Below are 14,827 nucleotides of genomic sequence, written 5' to 3'. Positions count from 1 at the left end.
TACCCCAATGTTTATAGCAGCACTCTCAACAATAGCCAAATTATGGAAAGAGCCTAAATGTCCATCAACTGATGAATGGATAAAGAAATTGTGGTTTATATACACAATGGAGTACTACGTGGCAATGAGAAAGAATGAAATATGGCCTTTTGTAGCAATGTGGGTGGAATTGGAGAGTGTTAGGCTAAGTGAAATAATTTCAGTTTAAATATCTTTAGTTTGGAGGAAACAATAGAACCAGCATGCAGAACTCGACCCCAGGATCCCCACCCCCCGCCCCCCGACGCAGTAGAAGAACATGTGATCAAAGAAGAGTACAAAATATGGATAAAGAACATCCGTTTTCTTCTTTTCTTTACGATTTGGTGATGACTCATGGTCTGGAGTGGCCTAGCCTAATTGCACAGTGACTTCCAGATGAAACCAGACCAGAAGGGAGAGACTTCAGCACTCATCGACTTGTCCTGGGAACACACACACGGGATGAACAAAACCTCCTTGTGATAGCCCGTGTGCAGCTCCCTAACGATGATGCTCAGTTTGATGCTTCCCACTCTGGCAGTGAGAAAGGAGAATTTGGAGGTTTTGGCTCAGTTAGTGGAAACATTGAAATAGAAATTAAGATCAACCATGAAGGAGAAGTAAACAGGCCACCACGATATGCCCCGGGACCCTTGTGTCACTGCAACAAAGACTCCATCCGGTGATGTTCTTGTTTTTGACTATACCAAACATCCTTCCAAACCAGACCCTTCCGGAGAGTGCAACCCAGACTTGCATCTCCATGGACATCAGAAGGAAGGCTATGGACTTTCCTGAACCCAAATCTCAGTGGGCACTTAGTGATTCAGATGACCATACCATCCTCCTCTGGGACATCAGTACTGTTCTAAAGGAAGGAAAAGTTGTGGATGTGAAGACCATCTTTACAGGGCATCCAGCAGTAGTAGAAAATGTTTCCCGGCATCTGCCACCTGAGTCTCTGTTTGGGCCAGTTGCTGATGATCAGAAATTTATGATCTGAGATACTCCTTCAAACAATACTTCCAAAGCAAGCCCCTCAGTTGATGCTCACGCTGCCGAAGTGAACTAACTACCTCTCTTTCAATCCTTATAGTGACTTCATTCTTTTTTTTCTAAATAGTTTATTTATTTTTTAATTTACATCCAAGTTGGTTAGCATATAGTGCAACAATGATTTCAGGAGTAGATTCCTTAATGCCCCCACCCATTTAGTCCATGCATCCCTCCACAACCCCTCCAGCAATCTTTTGTTTGTTCTCCATATTTAAGAGTCTCTTACGCTTTGATCAGCTGACAAGACTGTTGCCTTGTGGGATTTGAGAAATCTGAAACTTAAGTTGCATTCCTTTGAATCACATAAGGATGAAATATTCCAAGTTCAGTGGTCACCTCACAAGGAGACTATGTTGGCTTCTGGTGGTACTGATCACAGACTGAATGTCTGGGATTTAAGTAACACTGGAGAGAAACAATCCTCAGAAGATGCAGAGGACAGGCCACCAGAATTCTTTATTCATGGTGGTCACACTGCCAAGATATCTCATTTCTCCTGGAATCCCAACGAACCTTGAGTGATTTGTTCTGTATCAGAAGACAATATCATGCGGGTTTGGCAAATGGCAGAGACATTTATAATGATGACGATCCTGAAGGACACATGGATCCAGAAAGACAGGGGTCCTAGATATGTTGGTGCTTCTTGTGATTTTAAACTCCCTCTTTTTTTCCTCTCAACCCTGAGGTTGATTTAACACTGGTTTTGACACACAAACTTTGGCTATCCCTCTATGATCGGTACCATCAACAATGGTATAGCCCAAACAGAGGGTGTTTTCTAAATATTAACTGGGGGATTTGATTCAGTAAATCCACAGACTTATATTTGCATTTTCTCCAGGGGGTGCCTGGGTGGCTCAGTCGGTTAAGCATTTGACTTCAGCTCAGGTCATGGTCTCAGATTTCATGGATTCAAGTTCCGCACTGGTGCTGAGCTGTCAGCTCAGAGCCTGGAGCCTGCTTTGGATTCTGTGTGTGTGTCTCTCTCTCTGCCCCCTCCCCTGCTCACCCTATCTCTCTGTCTCTCAAAAATAAATAAACATTACAAAAAAATAAGAAAAAATTTTTTCTTCAGGAATTTACTGGTAACAAAGGTCTGAAGTAGCTACAGAAAGGGGGATACTGTTTGTGGTTATTTTTCTTATTAGGCTGTATCCCCAAGTTTTTCAGACTCCTTTAAGTAAAGGCTAAAGTGAGGAAGGAACAGAGCCCAGTGAAAAGTTAGTCCCTGACCACTAGTTTGGCACCATCTCTCTTTTGGGTGACCTGTGTCACCAGCAGGCCTGTCACTCTCCACGAGTAACTGTGTAAGTGCTTATAATGGAACAAATTGCTTTCCTATGTGAAAAAGAAAATCTTTAGTTTGATGTGAACTTGAGTCGCATCAGTGGAAATGTCACATCATTGAGAGCTCAGTCAGTCATTTGGGTTGGAGATTAAGAATTTTGCATATTTTGGTAAATGAAGTCAGGGACTGATATGTTATAATCCACGAGAGCACGGAGTGGGAGGAAAAATGGCTTTGATTTTCACCCTTGAAGAATCTCAATTTGACATGGTTTGTATGCTGTAAATAGGTCTATAGTAACATGGTGGTGAGGTATGCTGGGTGATGGAAAGTGCTGTGCAGTGGCTGTGATTGGGTCTCAGTCTTTAGACTCTGGGTTGCCAACTCAGCAAGTTTTTCTCAGGGTTTTTTTTTTTTTTTCTTCCCCCTTAGTTGGGACAGGATAACTAGAGTGGCTGGAATTTAGTATTTCCCTTCCACATATTGGATCAAGCTTCAACAATACCCCAGCTGATTAGGCTATAGTTGTCTAGTTTCCCTTAAGTTTGGGCCTTGTTAAGAACAGGATGCTTTGGCTATTTCAGAATGAGTTCTTTTCCCCTCCCCCTGCTGGAAGCCCGAGGACATCTTTCTGTAACATTTTCTGTGGGATTCTGGTTGACCTCCCAGAGGTAAATCTCACAGGGCTGTGGGCTCTCCCCCTACCATAACCGGGTCCCCTGGAGTTTTTAACTCTCAGAGTTGCCCCCACACACTGAAACAGCATCAGTTCATCAATTACAGTGTAGGTTTGGTACTCTGGCATTGGTACCTGTGGAAGTTTTAGCTTGTAAGTCCCTGCCCTCGTAAGCCATGACTCCAGGTATTAGCCTGTCTGTCTCTCCAGTCTTGGGGTCAGTGGTTTTCCCTGTGTCCTCCCTCTTTTATGAATCCAAGAAGAGTTGATTTCTCATTGTGTTCAGATTTTTACTTGTTAGGGTGTGGTAGTGGTGGGCAACTTCCAATCTCCTTACATGTGGAACCAGAAGCCCAACAGATATATCTTTAATGTCTCAAAAATCTTTCCATTTTGTGATTTCTCCTTCTATGTACCTTTCTCCTTCTATACACCTATATTACCTTATGGATGCTACATTATGTCAGAAATCTCTGCAGACGCTAATCAATATTTTTATTTGACCATCTGCTTTGTGTTCTGCATTCCTTCTCTTTCCACTGGGTTGAAACGTTTTGTTTATTCATCTTAGTGCTTCTCTGATATGTAGTTAATTTTTTTTCGTGTTCCTGGAGAGTTGTGATGGTTTGTTCATATTTTTCTTTTTTTTAATTTTTAAAATATTTATTTATTTTTGAGATAGAGACAGACAGACAGAGTGAGAGCAGGGGAGGGGCAGAGAGAGACAGAGACACAGAATCCGAAGCAGGCTCCAGGATTCCAAGCTGTCAGCACAGAGGCTGACACAGGGTTCAAACCCACGAAGGGTGAGATCATGACCTGAGATGAAGTCGGACGCTTAACTGACTGTCACCCAGGCACCCCTCATATTTTTCAACGAATGAGTAAATTAGCCATTTTAGGTATTTGGCGAATATTCACTCAGTGGCTGAGACTAGCTATTTTTGCCATGGACATTTTCACAGGATATAATTTCTACCTCAGTTTCCTACAGGTAAGTGGCTACACGGGCCAAAATACAGGCTGTCATTAAGTTACATGTGCAAGGAACTTCCAGGAAAGTAAGAAAATTTCTAATCCTTCAGGTGAGAGGCTTATCCATTGTAGTCATGGGTTGGCTGTCTTCTTGCTTCCAATCTCTTTTTTTTTCTTTCTTTTCTTTTCTTTTCTTTTCTTTTCTTTCTTTTCTTTTCTTTGTGTGTGTGTGTGTGTGTGTGTGTGTGTGTGTGTGTGTAGTTCTCATGTTACCTCCTTCTGAGAGCTACTGCTCTTGTATTCTGGTCTCAACAGCAGTATAAAGGGCAATCAGAAGCAGATGTAAGCTTTGTTGCAGCCTGGGGCTCTGGTTCTCAAAGTGTAGTCCAAGGGCATCAGCATCCCCTTGGGAACTTGTTGGAAATGCAGATTCTCAGACCTTGCTCCGAACTTACTAGAAAATCTGAGGGCAGCCTTCAAAATCTGCATTTGAACAAATCTTCCAAGTAATTCTAATGCCTAATAAAGTGTGAGAACTACTTTCAAAGGGAAGAGATACGCAGCTAACTCCTTTGTACACTCAGGTGGGAGTTGGGGTCCAGAAGGACCACCCAGATGGCAGGGCCCCTCCATGTGTCTTCAGTCAATTAAATCGACAGCAATCTATTCCCCCGGTCTGTGCTGAACTGAGCTTATCTGTGCATTGTGTTGGGAAAACTGGCTTTTATGTCTAAATCAGCCCTTCTGGTACTTATTCCTGTTTGAAGTTTTTCCATGAAATTGTATCCAAATTCATCTGATTCAAACCTCTTCAAATTCCACTATCTCTGATGTGGTCTGCTCTTTTGCACTGTTTTGAAGTTGTCTATCTATCTATCTATCTATCCATAAAATCTGTGTATATGTATATATATATATATGTATGTATATATATACGTATGTATATGTATATATATATACATATATATGTATACGTATGCATACACAATAATGAAGAAAATATGTATAGTAAATAGATGTGTGTGTGTCCATATATATGTATGTGTGTATACGTATTCCCTCTACCTCCCATATTAGAGAGATCTACGAATTGCACTGTGGAATTGCACCTTGGGATTTCTCCATTCTGCTACTAAATTCTATGGATTCTTCTTATTCTTTTCCCTCTTCTGTAGTTCTACTGCTGCTATGTTTTAGGTCCTTTTTACGTTTGGCTGAAATTATTTCAACAGCTTCCTCAAGTTATCTTCTGACTTCTAAGCCCTGATATAGAGAAGAAAAGTAAGAACAACGAGTACCTGGAAAAAAAGAGGAACAGACTTAATGAACCTTTCTAAATCTGTTGCCTCCTTTGTAAAATCGAGATAATACAATGTTAGTTACGGGGAACAACACTTGTCATGTAATGAAAAAATCTAGGTAAGCTAAATAATTTTTCGCTGTAATAGATAAAGATATTCTGACTGTCCAGAAATAACACTTTTACATGAACTGACTTTTTCCACCAAGACCCACTAATTATAGGATGTCCATCTTAGCGACTTTTAATTCTGTGTTTCCCTAATCCTGAGATCTTACTGTAAGACATACCAGTAATTTAATAACTTTTCAGGAAATAAAAAAGAAGAAACCCCACCACACTAAATATATACATAGATTATAAGAAATATATAACACTAAATATATACATAGATTATAAGAAATCCCAGTTCCAGAAATATTAACACGAGACGTGTGTAAATATTAAAAAAGGAATTATGTAGATAGAGAAACAGTAATCTTGCAATTTCATGCTAGTGCTTGGATGGTGGCTGAGTTCTCTGAGGTTTGGGTGTTGACTTCTTCCATTCTATGGAAAACGAAATTGACCGTCAGAAGACTTCAGTAAGTTGCCTGTTTTGCAAATTGTGAAAACAGATGGAAACATATGTCTCAGTGATTTCCGATTCCAGGCTCTTTTTGGTACATTGTACTGCCCTTTGTAGGTCAAAAATTATCACCACTTATTCACAACATAGGCTCGGAATTCTGTTCTCTTACTTAATGAAATGGCAAATTTACCCTTCTTAATAATTTTAGAAAAACACATTTCTTCATTCTTTCTCAGGTGCCAGCAGTAAACATGGCATCACTATTCCCAGGAAGTGAAAACTATCCCAGTTTCTCTTTGAGAATTTTATTCACTTTTACCCTCCAGCAATTTAACAAGCAAGGAAAATCCTTAACATCTTGGTCTATACTTGAAATGCAGAGGGTTTTTCTGTTTTTTTAACACACATCTAATTGGAAGTAAATAAATTTACAAAGCTTCGTGTAAATCCATGTATTTTCTTGTAACTTTAGGCACAATTCACATTTAAGTACTTTTCTGCTTATTTCCAAAAAAAAGACCACAGACCTTTTCTGGCTGTAAGTAACCTGAAGGCAGATTCTGCCTGATGGTGAGCTTTGGAATTTCTTAGTACATTCATGGCTAGTATTTACGTGGTTTCTTACATTTTCATAGCCATTCTTTTCCTCTTTCAGGTAAATCGTAGATTATTTCAGCTAATTATTTCAACTGAACTCAGCTTGCGCCAGCCCTACTCATTGAATAATTCTTTAATAGACTATTGCTTAGACACATCATCTTAGACCAGCGTTTAAGAGACTCTGCTGTGGAATAGATTGGGATGCAATTCAATCTGTTATTTAGTAGTTGGGTATGTCTTCTAACCCCTCCTAACTTAAACTTCTTCATCTTTGAGGTTGAATTAGTAAATGAAAGTATTACCTGTAATGAGAATTAAATGAGACAAAGTGGGTAAGCTTTAATAAATGTTAGCTACTTCTCAGCAGACGCCATACCATTGAAAGCCTTTTCCCCTAATCTTTAGCTTTGTTGCCTGGTGCACCTGCTAACTGACTCATACACATATTTTCTCTTTAGAAAGAGAAAATTTCCTTCCTATCCTCTCCTTTCCCCCTCCCTCCTTCCCTCCTCCTTCCTTTCCCCTTCCTTCCTTCCTTCCTTCCTTCCTTCCTTCCTTCCTTCCTTCCTTCTTCTCTTTCTCAGTTCCTCCATTCCTTCCTTCCACACTTCCTCCCTTCCTCCCTCCTTTCCTTCCTTCCTTCCTTCCTTCCTTCCTTCCTTCCTTCCCTCCTTCCTCCTTTCTTTCTCTTTTCTTTCTTTCTTTCTTTCTTTCTTTCTTTCTTTCTTTCTTTCTCTTCTTTCTCTTCTTTCTTTCTTCCTTTCTCTTCTTTCTTTCTTTCTTTCTTTCTTCTTTCTTTTTTCTTTCTTTCATAGGGGTCCTAGGAGAAAGAAAAAAAATTGGGAAATTCCAGATGTATAAGGGAAGGATTTCTCATGGAAGAGGTGTATTATCTTCATGCCTAGTTTCTTACAAACAAAACTGTGATGTCCAGCGGACTGATTCAATCGCTGGGAACTTAAATTTCTACAGTGCCAATTAACACTTGAAAATGGATTATATTATTCTTGGATTCTTCTAGACATTGTTTAAGTTAGATACATTTAGAAGCAGATGGTACTCAGGAGTTTGGTGTAATGTGTAGAAGATTTTTTAAAATTTTAGATGAAAATTGGTTCCTAGCTGGTGTTTCAAAGAATATTTAGATTCCTCTCACAGGGTTCAATAAACCATTATCTTAGTCAAGGCAGAGGATACCTCCTGAGGCTATGACTTTTCCTCTACTCTTTTTGTTCATTGATGCTCCTAATTTTATTTTTAATTCTTTGTTGAAAGCAACTGGAAGATTTTCAAAATATACAATATTTGTCTTCAGAGTTCTTCATAGGTGGTTTTTTGTTTGTTTATTTAGTTGTTTGTTTGTTTGTTTGTTTCTCGTGAGTAGTGGGATTGGATTCAGTAAAGAAAGATGATTCTTTAATTTTTTTAATGTTTATTTTTGAGAAAGAGAGAGAGACAGGGTGTTAATGGAGGAGGGGCAGAGAAAGAGGGAGATACAGAATCTGAAGTAGGCTGCAGGCTTTGAGCTGTCAGCACAGAGCCCAATGTGGGGCTTGAACTCATTAACCACAAGATATGACCTGAGCCGAAGTTGGATGCTCAACCAACTGAGCCACCCAGGTGCCCCAGGAAGGAGGATTCTTCAACTGTGAAGTGGTCCTTAGGGTCTTAGGAGGCACATGATAGGTACATGCTAATGTATTCCTATTACGTAAACTAGGAGACCTGGGGAAAGGTGCTGTCAGTATTCAAGTTCTTCAACATTAAAACCAGAGGTTGACAAGATGATTTTTGATTCTATTTTTAGCATCCTGAAAGAAGACATCTGTAGATAGACAGCTTTCCAATCCTATATTTGTTGCTGAAGATGAGTATTGGGCATAGTTTTGAGCCATTTCCCATATTACTTAATGAGGAAGTCAAGTCATGCCAACTAAAGAGATTGTTTATACATAGCTTTCTGAAATATACACATATCTTGAACAAGTAATGATTTTTAGATGGCAGCTTAAGGACATAAGTGATATGTGCTAAAATGTAAATTATGGATTTTCACCAAGTAAAGTTGTAAGTATAAAAGATTCTAAAAATCTATATAACATTTAAATGAACAAGGAATTGGAAAGGGCAAACCACACATTTACGAATGCTGATTTATGCTTCTACTGAGCACAGTCATGGTGAATTTTTGAATCACATAGCGTCTTCCAGTACTCTAGGGTTCCAGAAAATAGGTTGCTAACAAACAATCCATTAAAGCATTTTTTGGTTATGTAAATAAAAATGAGTATCATAATACCAAATATGTGTTTTATATATATAAAGTTTACAAAGTTAGTGTTATATACAAATTGTCTTTAAAATAACAACCCAGTTATGTAAATTTCTTCTTCTCCTCCTCCTCCTTCATTTTCTTCTTCTTTTTGAGAGAGAGAGAGAGAGAGAGAGCATGAGCATGAGTTGCGGAGGGGCAGAGTGAGAGGGAGAGACAGAATTTAAAGCAGGCTCCACAGATCAATGCAGGGCTTGATCTCAACGGTTCCTGGGATCCAGACCTGACAGAAATCAAGAGTCAGATGCCTGACCAATTGAGCCACCCAGGAGCCCCTTTTATTTTATTTATTTACTTTTTTTCGAGAGAAAATATCTTATTATTTTTAAATAACTAGATAGATGTTTAAATATATTTACTTAAAATCACATAGCCATAGGCAACAGGTGTCAGAAGCCATCATTAGCTTTTCTAATTCCCTGAAAAATGCTACTTCCCTACTGACTGCTCCATTTGACCCATGGGAATGGACCTCTAGATCATTCTGTGTTCTTTTTCTCTAATGGTCCTTCTTACTGGTGCTCCAAAATACCTACTGCTTGGTCATGAACTGAAGTAGGTGTTTACTGAGGACATTGTCTAAGGATCCTAGTTTGGGAATCATTATGCTAGCTACTATACTTTGTTAAAGAAATTTTTTTTCCTGACACTTGTTAAAGCTGGTAAGGAAGACTATGTTCAGGAGGGACTACGGTACTAGGGCAGAGAGACTGGGCTTAACTCCAAATATAAGAACAAGTGGGGATTTATAGCCAAGGAGCTGGGGGTGGGGTGGGGGGCTCAGTAGATAGAGGATTACTAAGAGGAAATATCAGGGATAGGAGGGATTCTGACTAAACAGACTTGACAGGAGTCTTGCTGAAGGCAGGCCAGGAGTGATAACATATCAAGAGGGGGAAGGAGGAATTTGATTAGATATTGAGGGTTAGATATTTAGTTTTTGCTAAACTGAAGCAGGAGGATTCCTGTTAAAATTAAACTAAATAGGTAAAGGACAAAGCTCAAGGTCAGGACCTAGTTAATACCAGGGCTCTGAGGAGCCTGACTCAGGTTTGGTCAAGAATGAAGCTTGCTGTCATCTTCTTTGATCCTGTTGGGACAAAGGGAACCTTCTGCTCCTTGTAGCGCTCTCAATGTGGCCATCTTTTACCTGCATGATAGGCAAGATGTGCAAGCAAAGGGGAAAGTGTTAATCTTACTTCAAACAAGCAATTTAAGATGCTCTGGAAAAAAAAAATGTCACTGCCTCTCTCAGTGGGTAGTGAACGAGTAACCTTTGTTCCTTGGAAAGCTTTTTAGAGCAGCCCAAGGCCAGGGAAACTACTCACTCACCATGGGTCCCAAGAACTGAAATATCCAGAACGACCATAGGTATGCAGGTGAAACTTAATTTGTTCATCTTTCCATTTCATATTGGTTTTAAAATGCATCGGATACTTATGAAAGGAAAATTCATTCTTTGCTTGCTTTTACTCATTTTGGCAAAAGATTAGAGGTAGAAAATTCTTGTTCTCCTTATATTTCAAATTGCAGATATGGGATTGCGATTGTAATTTAATTGTATTCAGCAACGGAGCCTCATGATTTTATGTGTGTGCGTGTGTGTGTGTGTGTGTGTGTGTGTGTGTGTTTTCAGAACCCACATCATCATTACTCTTTGCTTTTGGAGGTAGGATCCCCCTCTCTCTTGTCTAGTTCAGCATGGCTCAAGCTGTCACCAATGCTCTGTGAGAATCACACCTATGTTAAGTCCAAGTATTAATACCTGTTTTGAATGAAACTGATGATGTAGGAGTAGGTATGGAGATCTTTTATGTATTGCCCAAAGCATTTTCACTGATACTGAAAGTGTGTCATTGGACAAAGCGAATATATTTTTGCTTTCTGTTTTTTTATTGTGAATTCAGAGACTTCTTGCCATTTATCAATTTATAGAGGTAGGGGAAGTTTTCCTTCTATTTCACTTGTCTCATAATTATTAATGTTGAACTTGACCAATTTTTCTAAAGTCTTAACTTTTAATCCTAGAATGTCTAGACACTTGTGGTTTTGGAGAACTTGGTGGCAGGTGCTATTTAGCACTGATACATTTTTTTTTTCATCTTAGATTTAGTGTAAATGTTAATATTATAACCAACAGGTGCAGAGACTTATTTATCCACTTTGGATCCATGCCTAAAATAATGCTATTTAATGAGACAAATTGAAATAATGTCGCTTGAAATGCATTGAACTTCATATTAAGGAATCCATTCATGTGCTCGTTGCTTCATTTATTCAAGAAACATTAATGAACACCTCATAAATTACAAACACTGCTGTCAAATGATGAGCACCCCCCCCCCAAAACAAAAACAATAGCAAATAAAAAATCAGACACAGTCCTAGTCCAGAAGCTGCTTATGGTCCTAGTCCATTATTTTTTCTTATCATCTTTGATGAGAAATAAGATACAATAAACTGTATCAACTTGAAGTGTTCAATTCAGTTGCTTTTGAAATTATATAAACTTATAAAACCACCACCAAAATCAAACTCATCATGCCCTAAAGATTTCTTGTGCATCCTTGCAACAATCCCAATCTCCACCTTCCTCCACAGGCAAGTATTAATCTGCTTTGTATCATTATAGATTGATTTGCATTTTAAAGAAATGGGAATAAATTGTAGAAATACTTTTTTGTATCTGGCTTTATATTATAAATTAATTATAGTATTAATTACAACTAGTTAATCACATTATAGTTATATTGTATTATATTATTATATAGTATAATAAAATCATGTTGTAGTTATTAGTTATATTGTAAAACACCATTATAATTATAATCTAATATTGTATAATATATTCTATATTATAATATATATAACTTAGCCCACTCTGCTTATAATTTCTCCCACTCTGTGGCTTCCCTGTATATTCTCTTTGTTGAATTTGTTTTGTATTTTTTTTGGCTTTTTTGAAGAGTAGTTCTTCATTTTATTTATTTATTTATTTGTTTGTTTGTTTGTTTGTTTGTTATTTATTTATTTATTTAAATAGTAATAGTTCTCAATACATTCATTGTATCATTCTTTTCTTTTTATTTTTCATGACTTCCATGTCCTAAAAGCAGGTTACAAATATTTTCTTCTATGTGTTCTAAAAAGACTTTTATAATCTTAGTTTCTACATTTAGGTTCATCAATCCTTTCAAATGAATTTTCCTATATTGTGTAAAGTAACGTTGATGTTTATGCTGTACAGATAACCAGTTGGGTGTTCAGTACAAGTCTGGAAATTATGTTGTGAAAGTCTGCCAACTTTTTATTCCATTTCAAACATTGCTTTGGATATTTTACATTTTACATATGTCCTTGTTTATGTTAGAATCAGCTTAATTTGTATAAAAATGCATATTATAATTTGAATGTGAATTGTGCTGTTTATGTATTAAATGCCCAGTGTCATTTTTTCTAGGTATTTTAAGTGTTTCAGTACATATTTAAAAATTTTGTTTTTCTATTGTTAGCTATTTGTGCATAAATTACAATGGATTTATGTATATTAGCCTTGCATCCTGTGACCTTATTAACTTCACTTTTCAATTTTTGGAGTTGATTTGTAGAGGCTGAAGATTTTCTGTGTAAAATGATGCCATCTGTAAATAGAAACAGTTTGAATTCTTTAGGATCTTTATTGTTTTTATCTTTTTTGTTTTATTGTACTGGAAAGTACCTCTCTTAGCAATGTTTCATAGTTTGTTAGTGTTTAGTTATTGCATGTCTACTATTAAATTTTTTTCTAAGCATTTTATGTGCTTTGATGTAACTTGAAACATATTTTAAATATTATTCCCCTTTGTGTACAGTTATTGGGCTCTTTATTCTGTCCCTTTAATCCATAGGTCTACTCTTTCCAATAGTACATCATTTTGATTATTGTAACCTTAAAACAAATATTGAAGTTGGTACTAGAAGTCCTCTAACTTTGTTTTTTTTTGTTGTTGTTAACTTTTTTAAAGAGCAGTTTTAGGTTCACATTGAAATTGTGATATTTCCCACATGCTACCTTCCCCCACACATGCATAGTTTCCCTCATTATCAATATCCTCCCTGTCCCAGAGTGGTATATTGTTACAACTGGTGTCACCTTACGTGGGTCTCATCTGAAACCTGGAAGCTAACCAAAGTTTCTTCATTTTGAGCTCAAGCTCCAACCTCTGCCTCCCCACATTATGTAGCCTCTGAAATTTCTTTTCTGATCTCCAGCATACCAGGAACTGTTTTTTGCTAAGTCCCTTGGAACCTTGCTTGCTATATTCAGCTATGAAGTCAGTCAAGGACCAGATGAAAATATTATGTAGATTTGGGCAACAATTTTCTGTATTTTTCTCCTTTCTGACCCCCCAAGCTCCAGATGGCATTGTCTGCCCCTAGCTCTGATCTCATGCAGCAAAATAACAGATTTTCTATTTGAATTAAATTCTCAGGTCTTGATTTGGTGAAGACCTTCAGGGAAAAATCCACAGTGAATATCTGCTTCAACCAACCTGCATTGGTTGAGGTCCAGCATCTTCAAAGACTTGATTTTTATATTTTGTCAACCTGTTACACTTGCTTATGGATGAAAGGTAATTCTGCTAACAGTTATCCTGTCATGGTCAGAACCAGACTTCACCCTGAAATTTGATCCTAACATAAGGCTTTTAATAAGTATTCATCTAATTGAGATACTTTTTCTATTCTGGTTTATTCTAACCTTTAAATATTGAAAATAATCATATGTATTAACTTCTTTATACATATCTTTAATATCAATTAAAAGGGTATTAATGGCATCAAAGAATGTATACTTTTAAAATCTATTTTTGTATATTTTTCTGGATTGTTATTCTGGTGTGTTTTTAAAATTACTTGTTATTGTTGCAAAAACTCATAATCTAAAATATACTATCTCAATCATTTCTAAGTGTACGGTTCAGTGATGTTAAATATATTCACATTTTGTGCCATCAGTCTCCAGAAATTTTTTATCTTCAAAACTAAAACTTTATACCCATTAAACAACAGCTCCATATTTCTGTTCCGCCTGACCATGGCAACCACTATTCTACTTTCTGTTTCTGTGAACTTGACTACCATAGACACCACATATGAATGGAATCATTGGCATTTAAAATGTCTTTTGTGACTGGCTTATTTCACTTCGCGTAACGTCAAGGTTTATTCGTGTTTAGCATGTGTCAGAATTGCCTTCTTTTTTAAGGCTGAATAGAATTCCAGTATAGGTTTACATTTTGTTTACCTGTTGATGGACACTTGGGTTTCTTCCTCCTATTGGCTATTGTGAAAAGTGTTTCTATGAATGTGGGTATACAAATATTAATTTGAGGTTTCGCTCAGTTTTTGGGGGCATATGCCCAGAAGTGGACTTGCTGGAACATATGGTGGTAATTCCATTTTTAATTTTTTGAGGAACTGTCATACTGTTTTCCACAGTAGCTGTGTCATTTTACATTTATATCTACTACCAGTGCACAGGAGATCCAATTTTCCCACATTCTTGCCACCACTTGTTATTTTCTCTATTTTTTTTTAAATAACAATTTTTAGTTGTGTCTTCCTGATGAATATGGGGTGATACCTTGTTGTGGTTTTGATTTGTATTTCCTTGATGATGAGTGATGTTGAACATCTTGTCATGTGCTTGTTTGTAATCTTTTCTTTTTGCAAACAAATCTATTATTTTTATGTGAATGTACTTATTTTATTTTGCACTTAACAATGCTGGTGATCATTGTTATAACCGTCGTTGTTGTTATCATAATTTTGATAAATTAGCTAAAATGACACAAAATGATATATTATTACACAAATAATGCATCTGCTTACTGGTACATTTTTAAAAAATGTTCATTGGGTGCCTGGGTGGCTCAGTTGGTTGAGCATCTGACTATTGATTTCAGCTCAGGTCATGATCCCAGGGTCATGGAATCAAGCCCCACATCAGGTTCTGCACTGAG

General features: G+C 37.2%; 1 pseudogene; it reads left to right on the top strand.

Annotated features, from left to right (window-relative positions):
• Positions 1-353: 353 nt before the first annotated feature.
• LOC122493528 lies at positions 354-1,708 on the top strand (annotated as a pseudogene).
• The last annotated feature ends 13,119 nt before the right edge of the window (positions 1,709-14,827 follow it).

This window comes from Prionailurus bengalensis, chromosome D2 (genome assembly GCF_016509475.1).
Source record: "Prionailurus bengalensis isolate Pbe53 chromosome D2, Fcat_Pben_1.1_paternal_pri, whole genome shotgun sequence".
NCBI lineage: Eukaryota > Metazoa > Chordata > Mammalia > Carnivora > Felidae > Prionailurus > Prionailurus bengalensis.
The sequence above is the reverse complement of the archived record's forward strand: the minus strand, read 5'-3'. Positions and strand labels throughout refer to the sequence as shown.